This window comes from Lutra lutra, chromosome 18 (assembly GCF_902655055.1).
Source record: "Lutra lutra chromosome 18, mLutLut1.2, whole genome shotgun sequence".
NCBI lineage: Eukaryota > Metazoa > Chordata > Mammalia > Carnivora > Mustelidae > Lutra > Lutra lutra.
Window position 1 is genome coordinate 38,084,121 of NC_062295.1, and position 26,844 is coordinate 38,110,964.

A 26,844-nucleotide genomic window follows, 5' to 3' on the forward strand; every position below is an offset into this window, starting at 1 on the left:
GCACCTCACGTGGAAGACGAGCTCAGGTCCTGATGTTCAGATGATGGCGATGAAGAGGAACGTTGGAAGATCTGTGGAGCTCCTCGAGTCCGTTTTAAGGCCGCCTTCCATTCTCCGCTCAGCCTTGGAGGCAGTGTGCCCTGGTGATGGGGACAGGGCGTGACATCTCATCTGCGCTCTGCCTGTGACCTTGGATGGGCCCTCACGTCAGCTTCTGGGAGTCCTTTCTCCCCAGCGAAACCCGGATATTCATACTGATTATTCTCAGGATTGTCGGTTACACCAAGCATAAAATGAGAAAACACGAATTGTGACAAATGATCACCTTTGCGAGTATCACCGAGATCTGGGGAGGAGGAGAGGTGGGACAGTGAGGTCCAGACTTTCCCACTCAGCCCAGCTGGGTGGACTCCAACACTCGGCTTCCTTGTCCACAAGCGCCGTCCTCTAGGCAATTGTGCGGACAGGACGTTCTTCACTATCCCATCGGCCTAGAAAATATTTGCATTAATTTAAATACAGGAACAGAGAGAAAAGGGAAAGACAACTTTCCAGGATGCCCCTTAAAACTGCTTTTCTCCAGGGTGCCTGGGTGGCTCAGTCATTAAGCCTCTGCCTTCGGCTCGGGTCATGATCCCGGGGTCCTGGGATGGAGCCCCGCTTCGGGCTCCCTGCTCGGCGGGAAGCCTGCTTCTCCCTCTCCCTCTGCCCCTGCTTGTGTTCCTTCTCTTGCTGTGTCTCTCTCTGTCAAATAAATAAACAAAATCTTTTTTAAAAATGCTTTTCTTCTAAGATCAGTTTTCCCAGATGCCAGTCCCCACCTGGGCCAGCCCTCGCAGGAGAAACACTGTGGGCATCATCCCCTGAGCTCTTGGCGAGCTCTTCCTGCTCCGTGGATCAGTGGTTTTAATATTCTCAGGAGGGTAACCTTTTTTGGTCACGATCTGTTCAGGGCTTCGAGATTATGATGGTCGCTGTCACGCTTGTGTTCGGGTGTCCATGGCCCAGTGCCAAGGAGTCATAAGGGTTGTGTTCCCACTTCCCCAGGCTTGTGTGCTCTCTCCGTGGTCCAGCCCCATGGTCAGGCTCCCCCAGACACAAGTACTGTGTCACAGCTCCCCTCACAGCTGGGGGGGCTGGGTCATTTCCCACTGTATGATGATCCTCACTTGTGGCTGAGCCCACAGGAGGGGTGCACAGACTCCACACCCCAAAAGAGGGCTCCCTCCTCCCCGTTGGTTTCTCTTTTGAGGGTACAGACTTCCTTCCTGCCCCACTCCCACTCAGGAATGAGCAGTCCTCGGACATACATGCGGCAGTGACAAGGTGGGGCCTGCCACACTTCTGTCCCATGTACCCCCCCCCCCACCAAAATCCTGGTGGTGCCACAGGCAACACTCATCACCCTTGGCTTTCTCCAGTCACCACCACCCACCCCTGGTGCTGGCCCTGTCCACAAGGAGGCAAGATCCTTGAGTGGGAAGGTCTATGGTCTTGGAGCCAGGCAGAAGGGGCATGCACCCTGGCTCTGCAGAGCGCTAGCTGGGTGCCCTCAGCACACTCAGGAGAGTCACCATGGTTCCAAGCCTCAATTGCCCATGCGTAAAATGCATATAAAAATACCAACCCTAGGGGCGCCTGGGTGGCTCAGTGGGTTAAAGCCTCTGCCTTTGGCTCGGGTCATGATCCCAGAGTACTGGGATTGAGCCCTGCATCAGGCTCTCTGCTCAGCGGGGAGCCTGCTTCCCCCTCTCTCTCTGCCTGCCTCTCTGCCTACTTGTGATCTCTGCCTGTCAAATAAATAAATAAAAATCTTAAAAAAAAAAATTCCAACCCTAAGTGAATGTAGACCTCAGTGTCTCCAAATGAAGGTGTCCGGGGACTTCTCCTTTTAAAGTCGCACTTCTGACTTGGTTCCTTGGGGTGGAGGTGGGGAGGGGGAGGTAGGACAGAGTGAGGAATTAAACACGAAACCATGTGTACCACAGTGCTCTCTTCTAATTCACACACACACACACACACACACACACACACACACACAAATCAACGAGATGTAGGAATTGGCACACTTTCTCTGTGACGGTCCAGAGAGTAAATATTTCAGGCTTTTCGAGCCAGACGGTCGCTGTGGAAACTGCTCAGCTCTGGTCTTGGAGCATGAGAGCAGCGGGCACGAGCAAGTGTGGCCAGATCGGGCCAAGGACACAAAACAGGGCACACAGGATTCACCCTTGACCATAATTTGCCAAATCCAGAAGGGGGGAACCTAGCCCATGAGGAAAATTCTTTTTTTCTTTTTTTAAGATTTTATTTATTTATTTGAGAGAAAGCGAGAGCACGAGTGGCAGGGAACAACAGAGGGAGAGGGAGAAGCAGGCTCCGTGCTGAGCGGGGAGACCCACATGGGGCTCCATCCCAGGAACGCTGACATCACGACCTTAGCCAAATTCAGATGCTTAACGGACTGAGCCACCCATGCGCCCCCAAGAGGAAAAGTCTTAAAGGACCTGAGCAAACAGTATGAACATGCCAGTCAACGCGTTTCCTTTCTAATGAAATGCATGCGAAGTCATATGGCAGGGGTGTACCAGCTTCCACGTCGTGGCTTTGATAATATTTACCAACAGGATAAGTGCATAAACCCTCTGGCCCAGGAATCCTGCTTTGAAGAATTTGTCTCACAGATGGAGCATTTCTGCGCACCGATATCCACTGTAGCATCTTCACAAGAAAAAGTTCAAAGCCACACCAGTGTGCCCCAGAGTGAGGTCCATCCAATACCATGGAAGTCTGTGAGGCCATTAGTGGGCCAGGCAGGACTCTAGGGGACATCCGAGGAGTTTCTGGAAAAAACTAACACGTATAAGAAACTGCTCTGGTCTGGACCTTGGGGAGAGGGGCTTGGTATTTATTTTGTGTTTTGTAGGATTTATTTTGTGTTCTTGTCCCTCTTTGTTTCTTTTTTTACCAAGAGCATCTGTTATCTTTATGATCAAGAAAACAACAACGTAGGGGTGCTCGGGTGGCTTGGTTGGCATCTGCCTTCAGCTCGAGCCCCGATCTCAGGGTTCTGGGATCGAGCCCCATGTGGGGCTTCCCTGCACGGCAGGAAGTCTCTCCCTCTCCCTTTGCCCCTCCCGCCTTGCTCAGGCATGCATGCACGTGCTCTCTTTCTCAAATTAAATTAAAAAAGAAAACAATATAAAGTAAGGTTAGGAAGCATGTCTAGAGTCATTCCCATCCACTGTTGCTGCCCTGGGTCCCACCTTCCAGCTCGCCTCCCCTCCCCAGAGAACCTGACTTCTGATCTCAGTGGCATCGTAGTAAGAGAAATCCCAGGACCTCAGCACTCCCGTTGGAAGACAAGACATGCATCTGACCTGCACAGCCTCTGAGTGTGTCCATCCACCCGTGTAGCCAAGCACCCAGGTGGAGACACAGGTCCCTTCCAGGGCCCTGGGGTCGGGGAGTGTCTGGAGCCCCTGCCCTGCCGCTCACCCCCCACCTGCTTTGCCTGCCCTTGGATGTCACATAAATGGAACCACAGGGCACGTTCCCTTCTGCCTCCCGCCTGAGACCCGCTCGTTGGCGCTGTGTGCTGCCGCACTGGGGTTGTGGGACCCGCGCTGTATGAACATACCACGCTTTCTTTACCATCTCCCGCTGGGAAACATCTGCGTGTTTGCACTTAGGGGCTCTTATGATAAAGGTGCAGTGGACATTCTTGCGGAAGTCTGAGTAGCAATGACCCATTCTTTTTTAAAAAATCTAAAGGCTCACAGAAGCCCCATGCCAGCATTACTGAACGTCAGTTAATTATTATTTTAGTGGATGAACATTGGAATGAAATATAACCGTGACTTACTGACATTTAGTACTTCCTTCCTGGCCTCTGAGTAGGGATTATGGGATTCACTGAAGGTTCCTAAGAAGAAATGGTCTTTTCTTTTCTTTTTTTTTTTTTTTAAGAGATTCAAGTATTAGTTGGTTCAGGGCGATGTGTTCAGTTGAGTAGTAGGGATACCTCACTTGGCTGTCCCAGGCTCCAGGCCCTGATTCTCAGGTGCTGTTCAAAGCCCCGAATATTAACCATCACTCCTGGGGTGCCGTAGCCCACGGTCATCCCTGTTTGTGGACAAAGAGATGGGTGCACAGAGACCCCCTGTTCCCCGGGGATGTTTTCCCGGGGCCTCTTGGAAAGTTTCTGTCTCATGGCTTCTATATTCGGGGAGGTTTTAGATCTCAGAGGAAAGTGACTCCAAGTAGGGGACCCCCCCCCGACTACAGGGGCATCCACAGAGAACGGACCCAACTTTCTCCCTCATTGTCATATAGAACTTTGACACTGGATTGCGTCTTTCTTAACTAACCTTAAAATACACTTTTTAAGCCCAACCTTCTCTGTCTTGTGGCAGAGTCAAACGAACAGGTCCTCCTGCTCTGAGCCGGCGGCCACCCTCCCTCCTGGGTCTGGGCACGCTGCCGCTCCCCACCCCCCTTCCCCCTGCATGGGTCCCGGGACTAGTCATATCTGTCCAGAGACTCCCTGCCCCCCAGCACCCTTGCTCTCCTGCGTCGTCCACATCTCCCCTCTCTCCAAGGATCATGGCCATCTGCCTACAGATAGGCTGCAGCTCTACCAGATTTTAAAGAAAAGAGCAGCCCGCCACCCCCCTGCTTTCCTGGCCCCTCGCGGCTCCTGGCAGGCCTGGCTCTGGCTGGCTTCACACCAGTCCCCCGCCGCCACTAGAGCAGAATCCCACAGTGGGGACTTACTGTCTCAGTCCAGGAGGCTGGACGTCCCCAAGGAACGTGTGGCCAGGGCTGGGGTCTCCGAAGGTCCATATCTGGGGCGGGTGGATGGCCACCTTTCCCTCTTGGTGCGTTTGCTGCTAAGACTCTGTGTGTGTCCCATTTCCTCCTCTGACGGAGACACCAGTTGTGCCAGATTGCTTTAATTTAACTTAAATCAGCTTCCTTTAACTTAACCACCTCTTCTCAGGCCTTATCCCCGACTACAGGTCCCGGGGCTGGGGCTTCAGTTTATGAACACAGGGGATGCGACTTAGGCCATCAGCTTCTGAGCAGGTCTCTCTGGAAAGGCTATCTACACTGACTGTACCCCGCTCCTCTGCTTGCCCTCCGGCTGGGCCCCAGCACTCAGTTTTAATAGCTCTCATCAAGGTCACTGATGGCTCCCAGGCTGCTTCATCCAGGGCTCCGTTCTTAGTCCTCCCACGACCTGATCCCGGCCTCATGTGACCATCCTCTCCGTCCTCTTCAGAACATGGCGTGGGTCCCGCCGCATTGACCACTCCTTCCTACTTCTCTTTTCTGGTTCCTCCGTAACCGCTGACCTCAGGGTCAGAATGCCTGGGGCCTCTTCTCCCCGTGCTCACCTTCCCCGGTGCCCCCAATCTCATGACAGCCAGGTCTCTGTCTGCTGCTCAGGCCCCTCCTGAGCTCTAGAGGCTAACAGCCAACAGTCTCAACTTGACCTGGACACAGAGCAGATCCAGAATTTCACCACCCTGCCAGGTGCCCAGGCTTAACCACCTCCGAGAGGCTCCTGATTCCTCTCTCAGAAACAGCAATGCGTGCCCTGCTCAGCACGGAAGTCCACCTGCTCTGGCGAGGTCGTGGAGAACGCCCTTCTTACGCCTTGTTGGTGCATCTCTTTGGGGCCTCGCTCCCCCAGCAGGTGGAGAATGGCGTGGGGTGTTGGAGACACCGCCCAACTCAGCAAGAGTGGGGAGACTTGGAGTCTGGGCCACGAACCCATTGCGCAATCTTGGCCAAGTCCCTTCTGCCCGCTGGGCTCAGTCTCCTCCGACACGACGCAATGACACAGGACTTGGAGCGGCACACGAGGTCCTTCTCGAGGGCCAGTCCTTGCAGCTAGTGATGGCTTGCGTGAGAAGGACTGAGCACGGCGGAGGAGTTCTGTGCTCGATTGCCCACGTCTGCTGTGGGTGTAAAACTGAAAACTGAAGCCGGGTGCCCCCAATGAGTCATCTGCGCACTTGCTTGTCAGAACCGGGAATGCTCAGAGCCTTCAAAATCCGTGATCGCTCCGTGACCTTGAGCAAATCACCTCACTGTCCCAAGATTTTTGCTTCTTCACGAGCAAGAGGGAGATAAACAACCTCTGCCTCCCTACCACCCAAAAATTGCTCCGGGGAGCATATAAGATAGCCGGTGAAAAATCGCTTTGGAAATTACAAAATGTTATATAAATGTGAGGTTTTATGGTTATTAATTGACCTCTCTAGTCCGTAATTCTTGGTAGCCATGCCTTCCTCTGGACCATCTCCTTGGGCTTTGCTTTCCTTTTCTCCTGCTCTGGCAAGACCATACCATTTGGATTTCCCTAATGATGATGAGGAAGGGGGGTGACCATAATATTGGGCGTGGGGCATGATCTTCTGAGCTTGGAAGATCGAGACACCCCATTCTCTGGGGCCCTGCAGGTGGTCAGGGGTGAGCCATTGTGTCTCTAACCATGGTCTGGTCCCCCCCGCCCAACTTTGTGATGCTTCTGCACAACAGGTGGAGAACAAAAATCTTCCCGAAGTAAATTTTTGTCTCCCTTCAGGGTTCATCTTTAGGACCTAAATTCTGGAGTTAAGTTAATTCTCCCTTTGGGCAGTCGGGAGAGGTTGGTCCTGTGGCCGAGCCCAGCTCTGGCTTATTTCCAGAGTGGACCTCCGTGGAGGAGTCCTTACCCATCCATTCTGTCACCTGATAAAAACTTCCCTGTCCCCAAATCCACACGTCTCCCTGCTTTCACCTTGAACGTTGTTAATGCCCTGTGTTTTCTGTGAAAATCCCAAACAAGAGTCCCCATTTGTAGCCTCCTGTATGCATGAACTTTTCCCTCAGACCCAGGGGAGCCATCTGTTCTTACATTATTTGGTTTAAGCGAAGCTTTGGGGCATTTCTTCTTGTCAGTGGTGTATTCTGAGTTGGATTCATTGGTCGGGCTCTTATTTATTAGCGAGTGTGTTTTATTGTAATTCATTTCCTTCTGGCTTCATTCTCCGGCCTTTGTCATGAACAATGTTTGGTGTGGTGTGAAATGAGAAGCATTCACAACTTTTCGAAGACATAAAGGGTCTTTTTTTTTCTGGGTTGATTTTTCTTTTCTTTCTTCTTCTTCTTCTTTTTTTTTTTTTTTTTTTTTTTTTTGGTTAGTGGCAGAAAAATAAAGGACTTGTGTTTCCTGTAGGCCTGGAAACAGTGAATCAGATTTTTGTTTTGTTTCAAACCTGAAAATCTCAGGCAGGCGTTGAAAGTCTCTGGACAGAACTGAACGTCGTGTTTAAGGGCTTGGGGTGGTGCCCCTTCCCGACGGGCCGTTCCACAGGACAGGGGGTGGCTACCCACAGAGACTGATTTGAGCAGGACCAGAAGGGTAGCCTGAGTCAAACCATGGCTGGGGCAGAGTGGGTCCTAACACTTCCTCCCTCGCCTTTCCTGTCCCGAGGGACATTTTTGTGATTCAACACCTGGTTGTTATTCACAGAAGAAAGAGTATACGTGGAAGGTGTGGGCTCTGCCTCCCACCAGACACGAGACCTTGAATGGATCCCCGAACATCTCTGCACTTCTCGTCTTCTGTAACGTGGGGGTCACAGCAGTATTAGGCAAGATGCCCTCCCCTGAGTGCCCAGCACCTGCAGCGAGCTCATCACTTGGGGAGACACATGGGAAGGGATACATGCACACTCATGGCACAGGGGTATGATGCTTGTTAGCACGGGAACCTAGAGCGAGCTCCAGAAGTGCTCCTGCCCAATCTAGAATATATCGAGAACAATTTACTCCTCTACCCAACCCCACCCCTGTACCTGAGCCCCCCATTACTGCCGTTATCCATTTACCCATCCCTCACACATGCCCAGTGTGCACCAGCCTCGGGCCCCCTGCTAGGTGCTAAGGATAAAAGGAGGGCAAGCTGGCATCCCGGCCCCAACTGGCCTGTAGTATGGTGAGGAGTCAGGTGAGGGAGCACCCGGGGCTGCCCGAGGAATTTAGAAAGACTTCCCAGGGCCGATCGAAGCTGAACAGAGTCTGGGAGCATAACAAGGCTTTTGCCCGCGGAGAACCAGCCTATGCTAAAGCCATGGAGGGGCGGTGAGCGTCAGGCTCAGACAAAAAGATGGGGAGGAATCGGGGCAGAGGGAGGAGAGGCCACTGAGAGCCGTGGGCTGCCGTGCCAAGGAGGCAGATGCTGTCCTGTGGGCAAGAGCCGGCCGCTGGGGGGTTCTGAGCAGGAGCCACGAGCCAGGATGGATGTGCAGGTTCGAAAGATCACGAGTGGCAGCAAGGAGAACAGATGGGAGACTCGAGGCGAGAGGCAGGCCCCTCCCTGGGATGGGACACGGGCCAGGATTCGTTTTATTGTGATTTCAGATAAACTTCCCATTGAAGGGTAATTTTCACACGAGAGACGTGTGCAGACCCCAAGCACGCGACCCCGGGGAGGTTACGCAAAGCACACATGCCCGCGTCACCAGCGCCCAGATCAGGAAACAGAACGTGACGGGCTGAAAATTAACGACTGTCATTAGTGATCATAGTGATTCTCCATATAGTCATAATGACTAGTATGGGTGTGTCCCCAATATTGTGTGGGACATTGAGGTGCTAAAAATAGTCTGTTTCTTGAAACTACAAATCGAATTGGGTGCTGTATCTTCTATCCAGACCCACCGAGTGGCATCTACGTTTTGCACGTGTGGCTGTACTTTGCACTTAGTCCCTTGCCAGAGACAGCCCGTTTCATGAATATTGCACGTTTTATACATTTTATCTGTACTTACTGGTAAAGGCTCCTTGGGTTGTTTCTGATTTCTTGCCATTGGGAAGAAGGCTGCTGTGAACATTCTTATCCCCGTCTTTTGGAGATCCATGCCTGTATTTCCACTCCAGAGGGGGATCTGCTGAATCACTGAGTTTGCTGCTAGTCAGCTCTGCTAAATTCTGTCAAGTCATTCTCCAAGAATGTTCCAGACTACACCCCTGTCAGTGTCACATGTGATGTCTAGCTGCCCAGCATCTTTGCTCACACATGCTGGTGTCTGTCTGTGCGAATTATCCATTCCAGTGGGGCTACGGCCAAAACAAATAACGTTGTGGTTTCAATTTGTATTTCACCTGTGACTAAGTCTATTCACTTTTTTGTGCATATTGGCCATTTTGGATATCGCCCTTGGCAAAACACCCCCTCACGTGTTTTGCCTGTTAATCTCTTAAGTTGGCAGTTTCTTATTGAATTATGGTAGTTCTTTATATATGATAGGTAGGAGTCCATTGTCAGACATGTGTGTTACTGCTATCTTTCTTCAGTTTATGGCTGCTCTTTCATCTTCTTAATAAAGTCTGCTGATGAATGGAAGTTTTTCATTTTAACGTAGTCCAGTTGATGTGGATTTTTTCCTTATGGCCAATTATTTTTTGAATCCTTTGCAGAAAGACTTGTCTACCCCAAGGTTTATGGCTTCTTAAAGCTTCATTGTTTCGTCTTTCACATTTTTTTGATGATTTCATTTATTTATTTGAGAGGGAGAGAGAGGGAGAGCAAGCAGGGAGAGGGATAGAAGGAGAGGGAGAAGTAGGCTCCCCGCGGAGCAGTAAGCCTGATATGGGGCTCTATCCCAGGACCCTGGGATCATGACCAGAGCCAAAGGCAGTCACTTAACTGACTGAACCATGCAGGGAGGCTCTTCTTCCACATTTAGATCTATAATCCCTCTAGAGTGATTTTCCTTTAATATAAATTTTACTGAAGGATAATTTACATAGGATAAAATGTACCCATTTTAATTATACAGTCCAGTGTGTTTTGAAAAATGTATATACCCATGTAATGACAACCACAGTCAAGACATAGACTGTTTCCATGACCCCATAAAGTTGCCCCAGGTCCCTTTGCCACTCAGGGTATGGGCCATGGACAAGCAGTACCATTTTATGAATATTCCACTTACCTGGAAGCTGGCTAGAAATGCAGATTCCCAAGTCCCGCCCCCAGACCTGCTAAATTAGAATCCACATTTCAACAATATTCCAAGGTACTTTGTATGCACACTAAAGGTTTAGAGGCAATCTGAGTTCCTTTGGAGAAAGATGACAAGCCAAAAATGCTGTTTCTATTGTTATAAATAGCGTAGCCCCAGGCAAGGCAGGGTAAATGATAGATTATCCCATTTGGGGGCAAAATGAAAGTGAGAAGAAGGACTAAGTTGAGAAGAAGTGTTGAAGTCATTACGGGAGCACCCTGTATTCCCCGGATGGAGTCCTGGCCCCAGCCGTGTCGGGACAGGGCTCCCGGGAGGGATAGGATCTGACAGTGGGGAGGCTCATGGGGCTGCTGCATCCTGCTGTGTGCCCTGGACCAGAACGGAGAAAGCCATCCTAAGGACCGAGCTCAGAAGAGATTTAATTGGGGGGTTCTTATTGTTACCTTTTGGACTTTGTTTCAAGTTTGTTTTTTGTTTGTTTGTTTTTCAAGATTTTATTTATTTATTTGACAGAGAGAGAACACAAGTAGGCAGAGAGGCAGGCAGAGAGAGAGAGAGGGAAGCAGGCTCCCTGATGAGCAGACAGCCCAATGCGGGACTCGATCCCAGGACCCTGAGATCATGACCTGAGCCGAAGGCAGTGGCTTAACCCACTGAGCCACCCAGGTGCCCTCAAATTTGTTTTTTATATTTATCTAATAAATACATGTATTGGTTTTAAATGTGCAGTATTTCCTCATGGCTTATCATAAAAAGTAACAGTCCCCCCAAGCTTCTCCCTCCCCCACTCCGCCGCCTCTTCCCATGGCCCCTTATTGCTCATACCTGGTGCCCTGTTCTCCAGGGAGCAAACCTTCCTTCTCCTGCTGGGCTGGGGAGGAGATATGGGGGTTAACTGCTCCTTTTCCACATCTTCAGCCATCCGTCCTGGTGTAAGCCCTTCCCTGCATGTCCACTGTCTGTGGTATAAGGTGACTATTTCCTGAGCCTTTCTGGGTCCCTTCTTGCCAGCTCTTTGACCACAAAGCACTAGATTACATGTTTCTCCAAGTCTTCAAGCATTTTTAAATTATACACTAAGTATCTCTTAAAAATTCAAATAAATTGGGGTTCTGGGTCTCAGTCAGGTTATGCATCTGCCTTGGGCTCGTAGGTAGCATAGGCACTGAGTGAGAACATGGTCATTCATTTCACCAGCCCCCAAACTAGAATCACCTGATACACTGTGACTATTAGGGAAAAGTCACAAACATTGTTGCTATCGTAGACCCGCCCCCCAATGGTTCCACTTATGACCCCTCATTTTTCGACTTTATGGTAGTGCAAAAGTGACATGCCTTCAGTAGAAACTGTACTTTGAGCTGGATTTGGGTATGTTCCCAGCCTGGCGATTGCATTGTGATTTCTCTCATGCTGCTGGGCAGCCCTGGGCTGAGGCTGCCACTCAGCAGTGCCAGGATGAGCATAGCCAGTACGCTTCCAACCATCCTGCACCCACACACCCATGTTTTCACTTTCAGTACAGTATCTGATGGATGACATGGGATATTCAGCCCTTTATTATAAAATTGGCTTTGTGTTAGACGATTTTGCCCAACTGTGGGCTAATGTCAGTGTTCTGAGCCCATTGAAGGTAGGCTTAAATGTAGCTACGATGTAATATTCGATAGGTTAAGTGTATTAAGTTGCATTTTTGACTTAACAGTATTTTCAACTTCCAATGGGCTGATCAGGAGGCAACCCCATCAGAACTCAAGGAAGATCCAAACTTGAGAGAACAGTTCTATTTTAGGTCAATTAATAATGAGAAAAACAAAAGAGCTTACTTTACAAGTATTTATTTATTCCTTCTCCAGTGTTCTTCCTTTCTTTATAATGTCTTTCTTCTGCCTGAAGATCACTTTTAACATGTCTTACAGGGCAAGTCTTGTTGGCCATAAATTCTCTGCATTTAGTTTATCTGAGCAAGTCTTTATTTCTCCTTCCCTTTGAGGACGATTTCCTTGGATATAGAATTCTAGGTTGCTAACTTTTTCTTTCTTGATACTTGGATACCACCCTCCACTCTCGCTGCATGATGGCTGACAAGGAGACCACTGTGATTCTTACCGTTAGTGCTTTGTAGGTGTTTTCTCCCCCTAAGGATGCTTTCTAGATTTCCTGTTCATCTTTGGATTGCTGTAGTTTGGATCTGATGTGTGTAGGTGTGTTTTTCTTTTCTTTTTATTTTTTAAAAGATTTTATGTATTTGAGAGAAAGAGTACAGAGCAACCGAATGAGTGAGAGAGAGAGCATGAGCTGGGAGGAGTGGGAGAAGCAGGCTCTCCACTGAGCAGGGAACCTGATGCAGGGCTTGATCCCAGGACCCCAGGATCACGACTTGAGTCAAAGGCAGATGCTTAACCGACTGAGCTGCCCAGTCGCCCCTGTAGATGTGTTTTTCTTGTTATTTATCCTTCTTGGTATTCTCTAAACTTCCTGGATCTGTGCAGTTTGGTGTCATTAGCTCTGGAAAGTTCTAGGTTATTATTAATTCAAATATTCCTCCTGCTTCTCTTTTTCTCTGCCCCGCCCCCCACTCATCCAATTACATGTATCCTCCACCTCTGCTATTATCCAATAATTCTTGCTTATTCTGTTCTGATTTCCCCCCATCTTTTCTCTTTCTATATTTCAGTTTGGGAAGTTATATTAACCTATATTCAAATGCAATTATTTATTTATTTATTTTGCCTTGACGAGCTTTTCAGAGGTGCTCTTCATTCCCGATACTGTGTTTTTTGCTTCTAGCCTGCCCTCTCGGTTCTCACTGAGAGCTTCCATCTCTGCTTACGTGACCCATCTGCCTGTTACTTTTACTACTGGAAAAAATAGCACCATCCACCTGTTAATCACAGTTATTTTAAATTCCCCATCTGATAATTCCAGTACCCTTGTCATACCTGAGTCTGCTTCTGATCACTCCCTTGTCACTTCAAAATGTGTTTTTTTTTTTTTCTTGCCTGTTTGCATTGCTTGTGCTTTTTCATGGAGAGTAATAGAACCTGAGGTAAAGAGGCCTTTAGCAGGAGGATATACGTTCATATGACCAGGACTGAGCTCTGTTTAAGGTCCACGGTAGCTGTAGGTACAAATCAAGCTGTCGCCGCCTCGGAGACCCCTATTTTTGTCTCCATTCTTGACTTTGAGCTTCCCTCCTCCTCAAAGCATGAGTTTTTACAGCGCTTTCAGCTCTAATCCATGGTAGTCCTGGAGCCTCCTGGTGTGGTGGAATGTTCTACAATGTGTGATAAAGTGTCAGTCTTTTAGTGGGCCTGTGCCTTGGGGCTGGGATACCCCAGGGATACAGATTTCCCCTCTATGCCCCGCTCCCTCCTCCAGCCACAGTGTCTTGGTCTGTTTCCTTGACACCTTCCTTACCTGTGACTATGGTGTGAAGAAGGTCCTGGGTCTGTTCAAGGTGGTTCCTTTCATCTCCCTCTGCCAGAGCCACTGGGTGCATCTTCCTGGGGTCCTCCCTTTGATAATTTAGTGGGGTTCCTGGTAGAAAAACCAAGAAGATTGTGGTGTCCCCTTCACAGAGAGGTCCCCTAGCTTTTCAGTCTCACTGGTCTACACTCGGCCTCCAGCAATCTGCCAAAACGACCGTGAAGAGTTCCTACCAGTGTATGGCACCAGCAGCTTCTGTTCCCTCTAATAGGTCTCTGTTGCTGCCTCCTGCTAGATGCTCCCGTCTCTCACATTCTCAACGTGGCCATTTGTCCTGTGACCTCAATCCTCTGATGTTAGTTCTCTGAGTCTCTTAGTTCTCAAGAAAGTGTTGATTTGCCATTTATCCAGCTTTTTCTACCCCAAATCACAGGTCGATATCAAGCTGCCTTCATTACTGTAGTGTAGTACTGAGGGTCTGCTGTACCGCAGAGCAAGGGGACCCCACAATACCAATGTCTTAACAGAAAGTATATGTTTTTTTCTCACGCAAAACGCAAGGCGGGTTTTCAGGTTAGGAGGGCAGCTGCCTTCCCTGCCGTTCAGGGCACCAGGCTCTTTCCACCATACCCAGTGGCCATGGTGTTGTTTTCACCTGGTCAGTGGAAGGGAAAGAGCAGAAAAGCACACACATGGGAGGTTTATTATGCACCTGTCCTGGGAGGAAGACCTACTGTTTTTGTTCACCTTGAATTGAAAAGAACATGGTCACATGACCACAATTCATTCTAAAGAAGATAGGAAATGTACTCACTCACGCACCTGTCCCTCCACCCACCCCCCAATACCTACCAACCTTTTTTTTCTTTTTTTAAGATTTTATTTATTAGAGAGAGAGAACACACAAGTGGGTGGGAGGGGCAGAGGAAGAAGCAGACTCTCTGCCGAGCACAGAGCCCGATGCGGGGCTCGATCCCAGGACCCTGAGACCATGACCTGAGCCAAAGGCAGACGCTTAACCCACTGAGCCACCCAGGTGTCCCAGCAGCTACCAGTCTCAATCACTTTTTGCTTCACTTTTGATCTTAATGCCTGGTAGGACCAATCCATTTGACCTCATTCTTTGATCTTGTGTCTTGATTTTTCTTGATCACTTGCTTCCCCTTCCGCACCTCCCGCACCTGCTCCCGATGTTCTCTAAAATACCCTGTTGGGACTTCACTTGTATCGAGTCTATATACAGATCCATTTGCAGAGAACCGGCATCTTTCCGATACTGTTTCCGTCTGTGAATTTGGTTTATCTTTCCATTTCTTTAGGTCTTCTATAACGTCTTTCAATAAACTTTAAAAATCTCTCTAAAGGTCTTGCTTAGTTTTTGCTAGTATAGTGTCTTTTTAAAACCTAGCATTTATGTTTTTACTAGTGTAGAGAACATGGGGTTTTCTATATATTTAATCTTGGGATTGGAATGATACTGAATTCTTTTTTAAGTTCTGATAATGAGTCTCCAGGTTTTTTGGTTTTTCTATGCACATAATAATATCATTTGTGTGGGATAATAGTGATTTTTCCCCTTCTTTCTCAATTCTTAGATCTTTTATTTTTTCCCTTCTTTCATTCTTTTTTAATTTTTTTTATTTTTTAAATATCTTTATATATTATATATAAAACATAATGTTTTTCACATAAATGTTTATATATATTATATATAATATATATAACATTAATATAATATATAATAATATAATATTTTTATATAAATATATAAATATTTTATATAAATATATAAATAATATTATATATTATTTACATATTATTATATATTATATTAATAGTATTAATATTATATAATACTATCATATTATGTAATATATAATTTTATATATTATAAAATATTTGTATATATTGTTTTATATATTTATATAAAATATATAAATATATAAATATTCATAAAAATATATAAATATATAAATATTTATAAAAATATATAAATATATAATATTTATAAATATTTTATGTGTGTTATGTCTATTTATATAAGTATTTTCTATTTTTATATATTTATATATTTTTTAATTTTATTTTTATTATGCTGCGTAGCATCTTGAACAAGACACCAAATAGTAGCAGTAATAGTGAGCATCTGTGTTTTCATTTCAATCTTGAAGGAAAAACTTCAGACTTTCACTCTTAACTATTTTGTTTGCTGGAGGATTTCTGTGGAGAAATATATATATATATTTAATTAGTTTATTTATTTCCTTTCCATTCCTAGTTTGCAAATATATTTGATCTTGAACGCATGTCAGATCTTATCAGCCGCTGTTTCTACAGTTACTGAAGTATGTACAATTCTGCCTTACTCTTAATTAATCAAATCTCTCTTTTTTTAAGATTTTATTCATTTATTTGGCAGAGAGAGAAATGGTGAGAGAGGGAACACAAAGCAGGGGGAGTAGGAGAGGGAGAAGCAGGCTTCTTGCTGAGCAGGGAGCCCGATGTGGGGCTTGATCCCAGGACCCTGGGATCATGACCTGAGCTGAAGGCAGAGGCTTAACGACTAAAACACCCAGGTGCCCCTTACTTAAATCTCTTTATACTATTTTCTAAACTTACGCAATTTTGTATTTCTAGGATAAACCCAACTTGGTCATGATTTTGTTTATTGTAGTTAGATTTTTTTTTTTTCCCTACTTGGACAATCTTTTTGAGTTAAAGCACTCATTTTGTGCTTTTTCTATTCCCCAACTTAAAAAATATATATAGCTATACCTATATCTATATCTATATCTATATATACTTTTTTCCCTTCAGGATTGAGATATTTGTTGTGTTTCCCTCCCAGTTCTATCCCTCGCCCACGGGCTTCTGGTTTGAAAGTTATACACTTCATTTTTTATTCACTTACTGGAGACTGGACACCTTTTTTGTTTTTTTTTAAGATTTTATTTATTTATTTATTTGACAGACAAATCACAAAGAGGCAGAGAGGCAGGCAGAGAGAGAGGGGGAAGCAGGCTCCCTGCTGAGCAGAGAGCCCAATGAGGGCCTCGATCTCAGGACCCTGAGATCATGACCTGAGTTGAAGGCAGAGGCATTAACCCACTGAGCCATCCAGGCACCCCGAGACTGGAGACATTTAAACATTTGGATTTAATAAGTTATAAAGTCAACTAACATCTTTGCTCTCCTCCCCCAAAATGCAAGGACTTTTGGATTCATTTCTAAATGTTGAGCATACCAGTTCATGGACTGCTCCCCAGTATTTTAGTTCTCTTATTTTTAAACCCACAAAATAGGCATCATTAGTTCTGTTTTCTATGTTTGTCTAGATTTATGTATATATTTGCCATTTTTTTTGGTCACTATTCCTCTCTGCTTCCAGACCTAGTATTTTTCTTCCTTCCAGAGTTATGTCCCTTAGAAGTTCCTTTAATGAGGGTCTGTTGGCGATAAATTCTCTCTTTTTCTTGGTCTGAAAATGGCCCCGATTTTGCTGTTGTTCTTTTTTTTTTAAAGATTTTATTTATTTACTTGACAGAGAGAGATCACAACTAGGCAGAGAGGCAGGCAGAGAGAGAGAGGGGGAAGCAGCCTCCCTACTGAGCAGAGAGCCTGATGTGGGACTTGATCCCAGGACCCTGAGATCATGACCTGAGCCGAAGGCAGAGGCTTAACCCACTGAGCCACCCAGGTGCCCCTTGCTGTTGTTCTTGAAATAAAATTGCACTGAGTATGCAGTTGCGAGTCAGCTGATACGTTTGCTCAGTACCTTGGAACCATCAACTGCCTGAAGTTTCTCTTCTTGTTGACAGTTTTCTCCTCCCCGAGTGATTGTTGTTCCTTCGGAGGTGGTCTTCTTCTCCCTGGCTTCTCTTACAGCTGCTTTCTGTCTTAACAGTGTTTGCTCTCCGTCATCCCACGAAACGCAATGGGTGTGGGTCGACACATCTCTTCTGTGTCTCGGGATTCCTCATACATTCTGCATATGGAGACTCACATTTTCCTCAGTTCTGGAAAATGCTCAACCACGCCCCCTTCGAGGGCTGTCTCTCCTCCTGGACGTCCAAACCCACGTGGTGTCCTTTCTGTTGCGTCTCCACGTGCCTCAACCTCCCTGATAGTTTCTGTCTTTTCGCCTTTCTAGGCACCACCTTCTTGGTAAATTCTTGGCAGTTGGTATCTTAGTGATTTCTTTTTTTTTTTTTAAGATTTTATTTGTTTATTCGAGAGAAGGAGAGAGCAGGGGGAGGAACAGAGAGAGAGAGGAAAAAGCAGACTCCCTGCTCAGCCCGGAGCTCGATGCAGGGCTCAACTCCAGGACCCCGAGACCGGGACCCAAGCCAAAACCAAGAGTCAGACACCCAACCAACAGAGCCATCCAGAGGCCCCTAGTGATTTCTTCATATCTGTTTTCAGTTGATTAATCCTCCCCTCTGGTGTATCTGTCCTACCATTGAACCATCCTTTGAGAGCTTTAAAAACCATACTATGAAGGACTTATTCAAACACACGCAAAAATAGAGATTTAGATGGTGAACACTTTCCATGTCATTTTCTGCACGTGGCACTCTCCTTACAGCCTGTCGCCCTTCTCCCCTCGCCCATGGGCCTTGGGGCCCATCCCCAGCTCTGCCTCTTTTCAAAGAGAGCCCCTTGCTTCAGGAAGTTTTCAGTGTCAATCATGATGGCTTGGTTCACTTAGAAATCTGCCTATTTGCTTTGAGTTGCTCTTTACTTTTTATATTTAGCTTCTTTAAACATATCGAACGTTTTGATTATTTAAGCATATTAAAGATAATATGTCTGCGTTCTGCATTGTTCAGCCTCTAACATCTGGATTCCTTGTGGGTCTGATGCTACCGTTGCTGTTCCATTGATGACCGGGCTTTCCTTTGCTTTATCCCTTTTTTAAAAATCGTTCCCTGTTTTGGTTTCTTTGGGAAACATGAAGTGTTTCACTTAATTGCATAAATGATTTCTATCAGTTGTGAATTCAAAAAAAAAAAGAAGGAGGAGAATTTGGCTTGGCAGTTCTACAGATAATTTATTGAATTTAATATTTTTAAAAAATTTTTAATTGTTTAATGGAAGTACAGCTTCAATTGTTGGATCGCAGCATGATCCATCAGTTGTAACAATCCTGAAGGCTCACCACTTTGAGCATACAACAGCATTACTGACTGTATTCCCCATTCCGCACTTACCATCCGTGTAACGGATTTATTATTTTATTATAAAATAATTTAATTATTTTATTTTATTTTTAAATTTAAAATTCTTTTAATTTAAAAAAGTTTTTTAATTAAAATTTTAAATTTACTTAAATTTAAACTTATTTTAAATTTAAATAAATTTAAATTATTAACTAATTTTACTTCTATTTGATTAATTAATTTATTTTATGACTGGACATCTGTGCCTCTTCACCCCTTTCACCCACTTTGCCCACCTTCTGTCTTCGGCAACCACCAGTTTTCCTCCGTATTTACGTGAGCCCACGTTCTTTGAAACGTTCTCCACAGAAAAATGTTGAGGCCCGAATAGAGTGTGTGTTTTCTTCAAAGACGATGTGGGTTTGCTTCTGCCAGACACCCGGGTCCCCTAGGAGCAGGGTCACGCTGTCTGTTTGGTTCATGGGAACATTTTTTGGAAGTACGACGTACATACGAGCAAAACGCAAGTCATTACCCAACAGCGTTTGTGGCCAGGCAGCGGAAGGTGATCCGAACATCAGAATTCCCCTCTGCTTCTGTGGATCATGTCCTCCATCCGAGCTCAAAACCATCCTCAGCACAGGGTGGTTCTCTCTGTTTTCTCTTGACCAAACCTCATGCTCTGGGCTCCTCCATCGTAGCTGGCCTTTTTTAACGTAGCACATGCCTTGGACACCCGTCCGTGGGGCTGTGCTCCCTGACTTTGCTGTATAGTACTCCACTTCGTATCTCTCTCCTGTGGTTGATGAGCGTGAGGAGAATGGTTGAAGAGCGTGAGGAGAATGGCTTCCCTTCAGGGATCTGATGCCATGAGCTTCCCGTGTGTGTCCCGTGTGAACAGACCATACTCGTCTGTCAGGTCTCACACCTAGGAACAGTGGAATTGGGAGGGGGTGTGTAGGATACTCGTGTTTCCGCTTTCACTAGCCGTGTTCTGCAACGGTCATGTTCACATATTTCCATCGGCTGTACGAGCGTGCAGGACAATTTAAACTAAATCCTCAGCTTGGTGCGTTTTGGTCCAGGAAGTCAGGTGAATGAAAATCCTCAAGTTGGCCAGAAACAGGTGGCTACAGTTTCACAGCAGGGACATTCCCTGCCTCTCAGCGGAGGCTAAGATGGGTGAATTCCCTTGCGGTCTCTGAGTTTGTCAAATCTTTTTTTTTTTTTTTTTAAGATTTTATGTATTCATCAGAGAGAGAGAGAGAGAGAGCTCGCATAAGCAGGCAGAGGAAGAGAGAGAAGCAGGCTCCCTTCGAGGAAGGAGTCTGACGCAGGACTCGATCCCCAGACTCTGGGATCATGACCTGAGCTGGAGGCAGCAGCTTAACCGACTGAGCCACCCAGGCGTCACATGTTAAATCTTTTTTTAAAGATTTTATTTGTTTAGTTAGAGAAAGAGAGAGCGAGCAGCAGAAGGGGCAGAGGGGGAGGGAGAGAATCTCCAGCAGACTCCTCACTGAACGTGGAGACCAGCTCAGGGCTCGATCTCACCACCCTGAGATCAGGACCTGAGCCAAAATCAAGAGTCAGATGCTTAACCAACTCTACCACCCAGGCGCCCCTCCACCTGAGCTTTCAAAATCCATCACGTCTCTGGGAATACAGCCCATCAGGGGTCCTGTATTGTAGGTGAGGGTCTCCGGTCTAAGTGCCCATCACCAGCTGGCCCCAAGTTGGCTCGCCTGGGCTCAGCAGAGGCCGCCGGACAGCCCAACCCCAATGTTTCCTCCCTAACTTCTGTAGCTCCTGCTCTGGTTTTGCTCTCAGCCCCTGAGGACTTCGCTTATGGTCTTACGGGGTCCATTATGTACTTTAATTAACATTCTGAAAGACTTTCTCTGGCATTTTTGATCTATTATGGTGGGAATGTTTAGACCATGTAGTCTTCCCAGAAGTGGTAGTCTCTGTCTGCTTTCCATCTCCAAAACTTTGTTGATGGGCCTCAGCTGCCCCGGTCCCTTCCATCCTCTGTGTCCATGTGAACACACACACGCATGTCCGTGTGTTTTGTTCCTTTACTGTCAGATCGGTGCCGTGTCAGGAGGGAATTATGTAGGCATATAACTGGAAATCCAACGTGAAGCATTTTAAGCATTTTCTTTTTCCTTCTCTCTCTCTGTATTTGCTGACAACTTCTCTCCTGGTGCCCCTTTCTCCTGGTTCTCAAATGTTGGTCTTCAGACCATTAGCACTGACATCTCTCGGGTGCTTGTTAGAAATCCAGGCTCCCAGGCCCCATCCCAGACCCTCCAAGCTGTTTCTACAAGAGCCCCTGGTGATGTCTACACGCAACAGATCTCAAGAGGCACAGCTCAGTGAATCCAAATCCCAGGAAACAAAGTTCTGGAACTTCTACCATGAGTCCGAGCCTCTGACTCCATTGGGCCCCACATGGGTCCCTTCTCCTGGCCCTGCTCCCTCTCGCGTCCTGGCTCCTTCTTCCTTTTCCACTTGGATCTCTGTTCAGGCCAGGAGCTCTGCTGTAGTGCTTCTCAACCTCCGTGTTAGAACCAGCTTCCAAAACTCACTCTTCCTGGGCCACACCATGACTGGTCACATCCTTATTTGGGGCAGCACCCCAAGCATCGAGCATCGTGTTCTAGAAGCTTCACAGGTGAGAGCCAGGGGTATCCAAGAGATGCAAAGATAGTGAGAAACAGCCATGGCCTTGGGAAGTTCCCAGCCTGGCACTGAGAAACATTCTAGAGAATCACAAGCAGCCCTGAGGGCAGAGAGTAGATTTCTGGGCATTTAATGAATGTAATTTACACACAGCTAATGAGCAACAGCATTATTGGAGTCAGAGGCTTGGACTCGTGGTAAAAGTCCTGGAGCTTTGTTTCCTGGGATCTTTGATTCAGTCGAAGTGCTCAGGGTTTTCCTGGCCAAGCTTGGCCTCCATGACAAAGTAGACAAATTGAACTCGATCACTTCATCTAGCATCCACAGCAGGACCCAGGACTGATGTGGAAAGAAACCCGTGACCAGGGTACCATTGAGTGGCATCCTCTGCAAGTTCCTCCCCAGACATTCTCATCCTGCCCTGCAGACGCCCTGTTTGAGCAACAGTTTGAAGGGCCTGTCCATTGCCGCTAGTGAGCAGGGTGGCCCCAGCCCCACAGAGGCAAAACAGGCTCCCCAACATCCCACAACCTCCCCTCCGCATCTACATTCTGATTTTTCAACGAGCCTTGCCCTAACGCAGACTCGGGTTCATAAGTGGAGGACAGACCATCCTAGAGCTGGGTTCTCCGGGATGCACGGTCTCTCTCCTCTGCCTGCTGGACGAAGCACCTGAGTTTCCCCTGAGATACTGGGAGTTTCCATTCCTGGTGCTGTGCTGGTGGTTGAGACTCCCACATGCCTCCCACGGGGAACTGGTGCCTGGGGTTGTTCTCCGAAGTAACAGGTCCTCAGCACACTCACCAACTTCCTGAGCAGGTTCTGGAATCCGAGTCTGGACGTGCTGCTCACTAGAGTGGCCTGACTCAGCCAGCTGAGGAGGGGGCTGGCTCCAGGGCGAAAGGCACCATGGGGCGTTCTGGGCTGAGTGGTGCTCCCCCGCCAAAACTCACCTGTTGAAATCCTCACCTGCAGGACCTCAGAATGGACTGTGTCTGGAGACAGGGCCTTGAAAGAGGTCGTTAAGGTAAAGTGAGGTCAGTAGGGTGAGCCCTAATCCAGTCTGACCGGTGCAGTCCTGAGATGAGACGATCAGGACACAGACACACCCAGGGGGATGACCGTGGGGAGGACACAGGGAGAACACAGTCGTCTGCACGGCAAGGAGAGAGGCCTCATAAGGAACTGAACCTGCCAACACCTTGATCTTGGACTTTCAGGCTTCAGACCTAGAACAGAATCAAATTCTGCCATCCCGGCCGCCTGGTCTGTGATACTGATACAGGGGCCCTGCTGACGTCTGCCTCCTCTGATGTGACTCCCTGCCCCGACGTGGGTGACAGCCCAGGACAGGGAACCAGACGCTCTCCTCTGGACACCAGAAGCAGTGATGTAGCAAATATTAGACCTGACTGCGGCGTCAGCCCCAAATACGCATCCAGCCCATGGTTCCCCAGTGTCCTTCCCCATTACCGTGGGGCTGCTGGGTGAACACGGAGCTGAGCTGATTTTTTTTTTTTTTAGTTGGCCTTCCAGACCCACTGTGGAAGCTCCTGGGAGTTCATTTTAAAGTCAGAGAGAGAGAGGAGAAGCAGGAGCCGGCTGATTCCTGGTTTGACTGCATGCTAAATCTAGTTTGGTATTTTCCCCACTTGGCACGTCTCTTTTATGGTAGTTGGAAGCTGATGAATGACAGATCTGGGTATCCTGCCTCTGTAATTTGGGGGTCAGGACAAAAGAATGACCTCATTACAAGGCCCCCCACACTCTGTCCAGTCTAGTCTGCCTTTTACTGCAGATTCCCACGATCTGCTTAGAAGTCAAGGGACATGGGTGACAGGGATTGGATCCCAAGCCAGAGCCCAGTCTCCACTAAAGTGCCCTCAACCCACCCATCCAGTAAACTTCCTGCAACTTAATGTGGGTACTCAACTGAGCTGATGACATAGATGGCAGCCGGACCTGTCCCCACCTCTGGGGCTCAGCCTGGGCTCCCTCCCTGTGCTGCCTGGCTGTCCTCTGTGCCCATGTAGGCCACCCGTTCTGCAATCTGTCTCGGGCCCTGTGGAACCTCTGCTGGGTACCATCCTCCACTCAGCTGCCTCCCTCCTCTGAACTTCTAATGCATTTTGTGATTAAAAGCAAAATCCTGGGGGGGTGAGAAATGGTGCAGCTGGTGTGGAAAACACTTTGGCACTTCCTCAAAAGGTTAAACAGTGAGTTACCGTAAGACCCAGCAATTCCACTCCTAGGTGAGCCCCCCACAAGAATTGGGAACAGGTGTTCACACAACTTGTATGCAGATGTTCACGGGAACACTATTCGCAAGAGCCAAATGGTGGAAATAACCCAAGTAGTACACGTTAGCAGAGGAAGGGATAAACAAAATGTGGTGAATTCAGACAATGGGCTGTTAATCAGCCATGAAAAGGAATGGTGTCCACACGCCCAGGACAGCCAGGCACGAAAGAGCCCCGCTCCTTCCACTTACATGAAAGGTCCAGGATAGGCAATTCCACGGGGACAGAAAAGCAAACCAGCAGTTGCCCAAGGCTGGGAGGGGGGAGGACCTGACTGTGGAGGGCGTTTAGAACCAGGTAAAGGTGCTTGTACAACACAGGGAACGTGTAAACGCCGCTAAACCATGCGCTTGAAGCGGTCAATTTCCTGTTGTGTGAATTTCATCTCCATGAGAAGGAGGAAATCATGGACTCTTAGAGGCAGCGGGAGCCACCCTTGTAGGTGAGGCAGGGCTCCTGTGTGGGGATGTGTGAGAGGCCACAGCTGATGAGGAGAGGGTCACAGGCAGGCAGACAGCTTAGTCATGGTTTGTAGGTATGGACCAGTCCCCTCCACTGTCCCTGTTGGGATTTTCACACTGATCACCAACTCGGTCCTTTCCCTGGATGGTTAGGATGACTCTATCCCTTCCTGTCAAATCAGGACGCTCTTTGTTTCAATTAACATACAAAAAATCAACGCCCTTTGCTGCGTCGTTCCTTGATTTTCAGTGTATATGTGGATTCAGGTGACCACCGCCATAATCCACATTGAGAACCGCTCTGTGCCCCCAAAACAATTCCCTCAAATTGGTAACACCCTCCCCTCACCCCAGCCCTGCCAACCAACCATTGATGTGTTCTGACACTATACTTTCTCTTTTGAAGAACATCATATACGTGAAATTTTGGAGGCTAACTTCCTCCACCCAGCATAACATAATTTTTTTTAAGATTTTATTTATTTATTTGAGAGAGAGGGAGAAGCAGACTTGCTGCTGAGCAGAGAGCCCGACGCAGGACTTGATCCCAGGATCCCAGGATCATGACTCCAGCGGAAGGCTGACGCTTCACCGACGGAGCCCCCCAGACGCCCCATCCGGCATAAGGGCTGTGACGTTCATCCACATTATTGTGGATATCAACAACGAGTCCCTTTTCTTCCTGGGTAGTTTATGATATTCTGGACACAAGTGCTCTGTGGGACAGGTGATGCGCAATCATATCCTCCCAATCAGTATCTTCTCTTTCATCCTTTTAATACTGTCTTTTGCCAAGTTTGCGATTTTCGGAAAGTCCCACTTGTCCATTTCTCTTTTCGTGGACTCTGCTTTTGGTGTCTTGTCTGAGAACTCTGTCTGACCCATGGTCACAGATATTTTCTGTTTTTTCCTAAAGGTTATACAGTTGCACATTGTATTCTTAAATACAGGATCAATTTTGAATTAATTTTTAGACAATGTAGAATTTTATGTGGAAGTTCATGTTTTCGTGTAGGGATGCCCAATTATTTCCTCACCATTTATTGAAAAGACCACCCTTCTATTGAGTAGCTTTGAACCTTTGTCATAAATCTCTTGGCCTTATTTTCTGTGGGTTTATTTCTGGACTCTCTTCTGTTCCTCTGATCTAAGTCCACTCCTTCCCCAATACATACCCTGTTGACAACTCTAGGTTTATAATAGTTTCAAAATCAGGTTTTCAAATTGTTTCAATCATTCTCGTTTTTTTGCCTTTCCATATAAATTTTAGAACTAGCTTATCTCTATCTACAAAATATCCTGCAGTGATTTTTTTTTTTTTTTACTGAAATCAGATTAAATATATAGATCCGTTTGGCAAGAATTCATATCTTTACCAGGTTGAGTTTTTTCATCCTTGAACACCAGATGTCTCCTCATTCATTTGGGTCTTCTTTGAGTCCTTTCATCACTATTTGTTCCGTATTCAGATCCCACACCTGTTTGGGGAGAATCGTGCCTGCGGTTTTTATTTTTGTTTTTGGGAGAACTTCTTTACATCAAACCAGGGAACTCTTGATTGAAAGAAGAGACACTGTTCATAATTACACTAGGGCAAATGGCAGGAACCGGATTGTACTGGGCAAATGGGGAAGTATCGTAGAGATAGCGCACTCTGGTCATGAATGTCTCTTTGAGCATGGTACTCTGATTGGTCTCAGAATCACAGACGTCTGGCTCTCCCACCACACAGGGGGAGAGGCTGTTGCTTCTTATACTCTGGATACCCTACCTCACTCCATGATAAGTGGACAAAGATTCACTGGCGTTTGGTTTGGTTTTGTATTTATTTATTTGCATTTCTAAAATTCATACGTGAAGCCATTCTTTTAAGTTTTTAAGCAGTGTAGACAAAGCTATGACATCCCTGTGTACAAGCATATGGTCAGTCCTGGGCGTTCCCCTGATGAAAGTGGGGCTGTCCATAGTTTAGCTCTACTCTGTTCCACCGAATGCCAGCAAGGTCTCCTGTGGTATGAAAGCCCAGTTTTACTTAACGTAATTTACAACAGGGAATTCCTGGATGTAGGCTACAATCACTGTATGTGTGAATGGTTATCCCCAAATCATCCAACCAAAGCTGGCTGGACCAACTTCTATTCTACCAAGACAGTGTGAGAGTTTTTTTTTTTCTTCCGTATCCTTACCAAAACTTTGTATTACCAAGATCTACACATTCTTGCCACTCAGATTGCATAAAACATGCGAAAGACATAATAGTCACTAATGCTTATGGACGGTTGACTGTGTTCCGGGCACTACTCCAGAATCTCTACTTATATATTTATATAAGCTCAGTGAATCCCATAGCAACCCTGTGAGGTAGGGTCGTTTTCATTGTTCCTGTTCTGTAGCGGAAGAAATTCAGGTGCAGAAGGAGATCTCATTGTTTCAGAGGTTTTCAGAGCCTAATTATGGCTTCATGTTTATTGATCATGGAAACCTTTGTGACTTGCAGGTTCACTTTCCTTCTGCTCCATTCCTCATCTGTTTTTTATTGATCCTCTGCATTAATCTTTCTTTCATACATTACAGATGCTTTCTTAGACCATAGCCCTACATTTTTAACTTGGTTGCACTGTTTTCCATCATACGGAAGTTTTAAATTATGATGGACTCAGACACATCAATCTTTTCCCAAATGACATATAGCACATTATGCCTTGTTGGGGAGGGCCTTCCCAATCCCAAGGTCATAGGCATATTTTGGTTCTTCTAATACTTTCAGAATTCATTATTTAATTTT

At 46.8% G+C, this 26,844-nt stretch overlaps 1 protein-coding gene and 1 long non-coding RNA gene across 5 annotated transcripts in view; one reads left to right on the forward strand and one right to left on the reverse strand.

Moving 5' to 3' along the window:
- CARD11 (caspase recruitment domain family member 11) overlaps window positions 1-26,844 on the forward strand; it is a 112,431-nt gene that overhangs the window by 2,614 nt on the left and 82,973 nt on the right. The window lies entirely within an intron of this gene.
- Window positions 416-4,953, reverse strand: LOC125090805 (uncharacterized). The gene is made up of 3 exons (XR_007124486.1): window positions 4,777-4,953; window positions 3,866-4,125; window positions 416-491 (listed from the first exon to the last, which is right to left on the reverse strand). It is a non-coding gene; the product is annotated as an uncharacterized LOC125090805 (long non-coding RNA).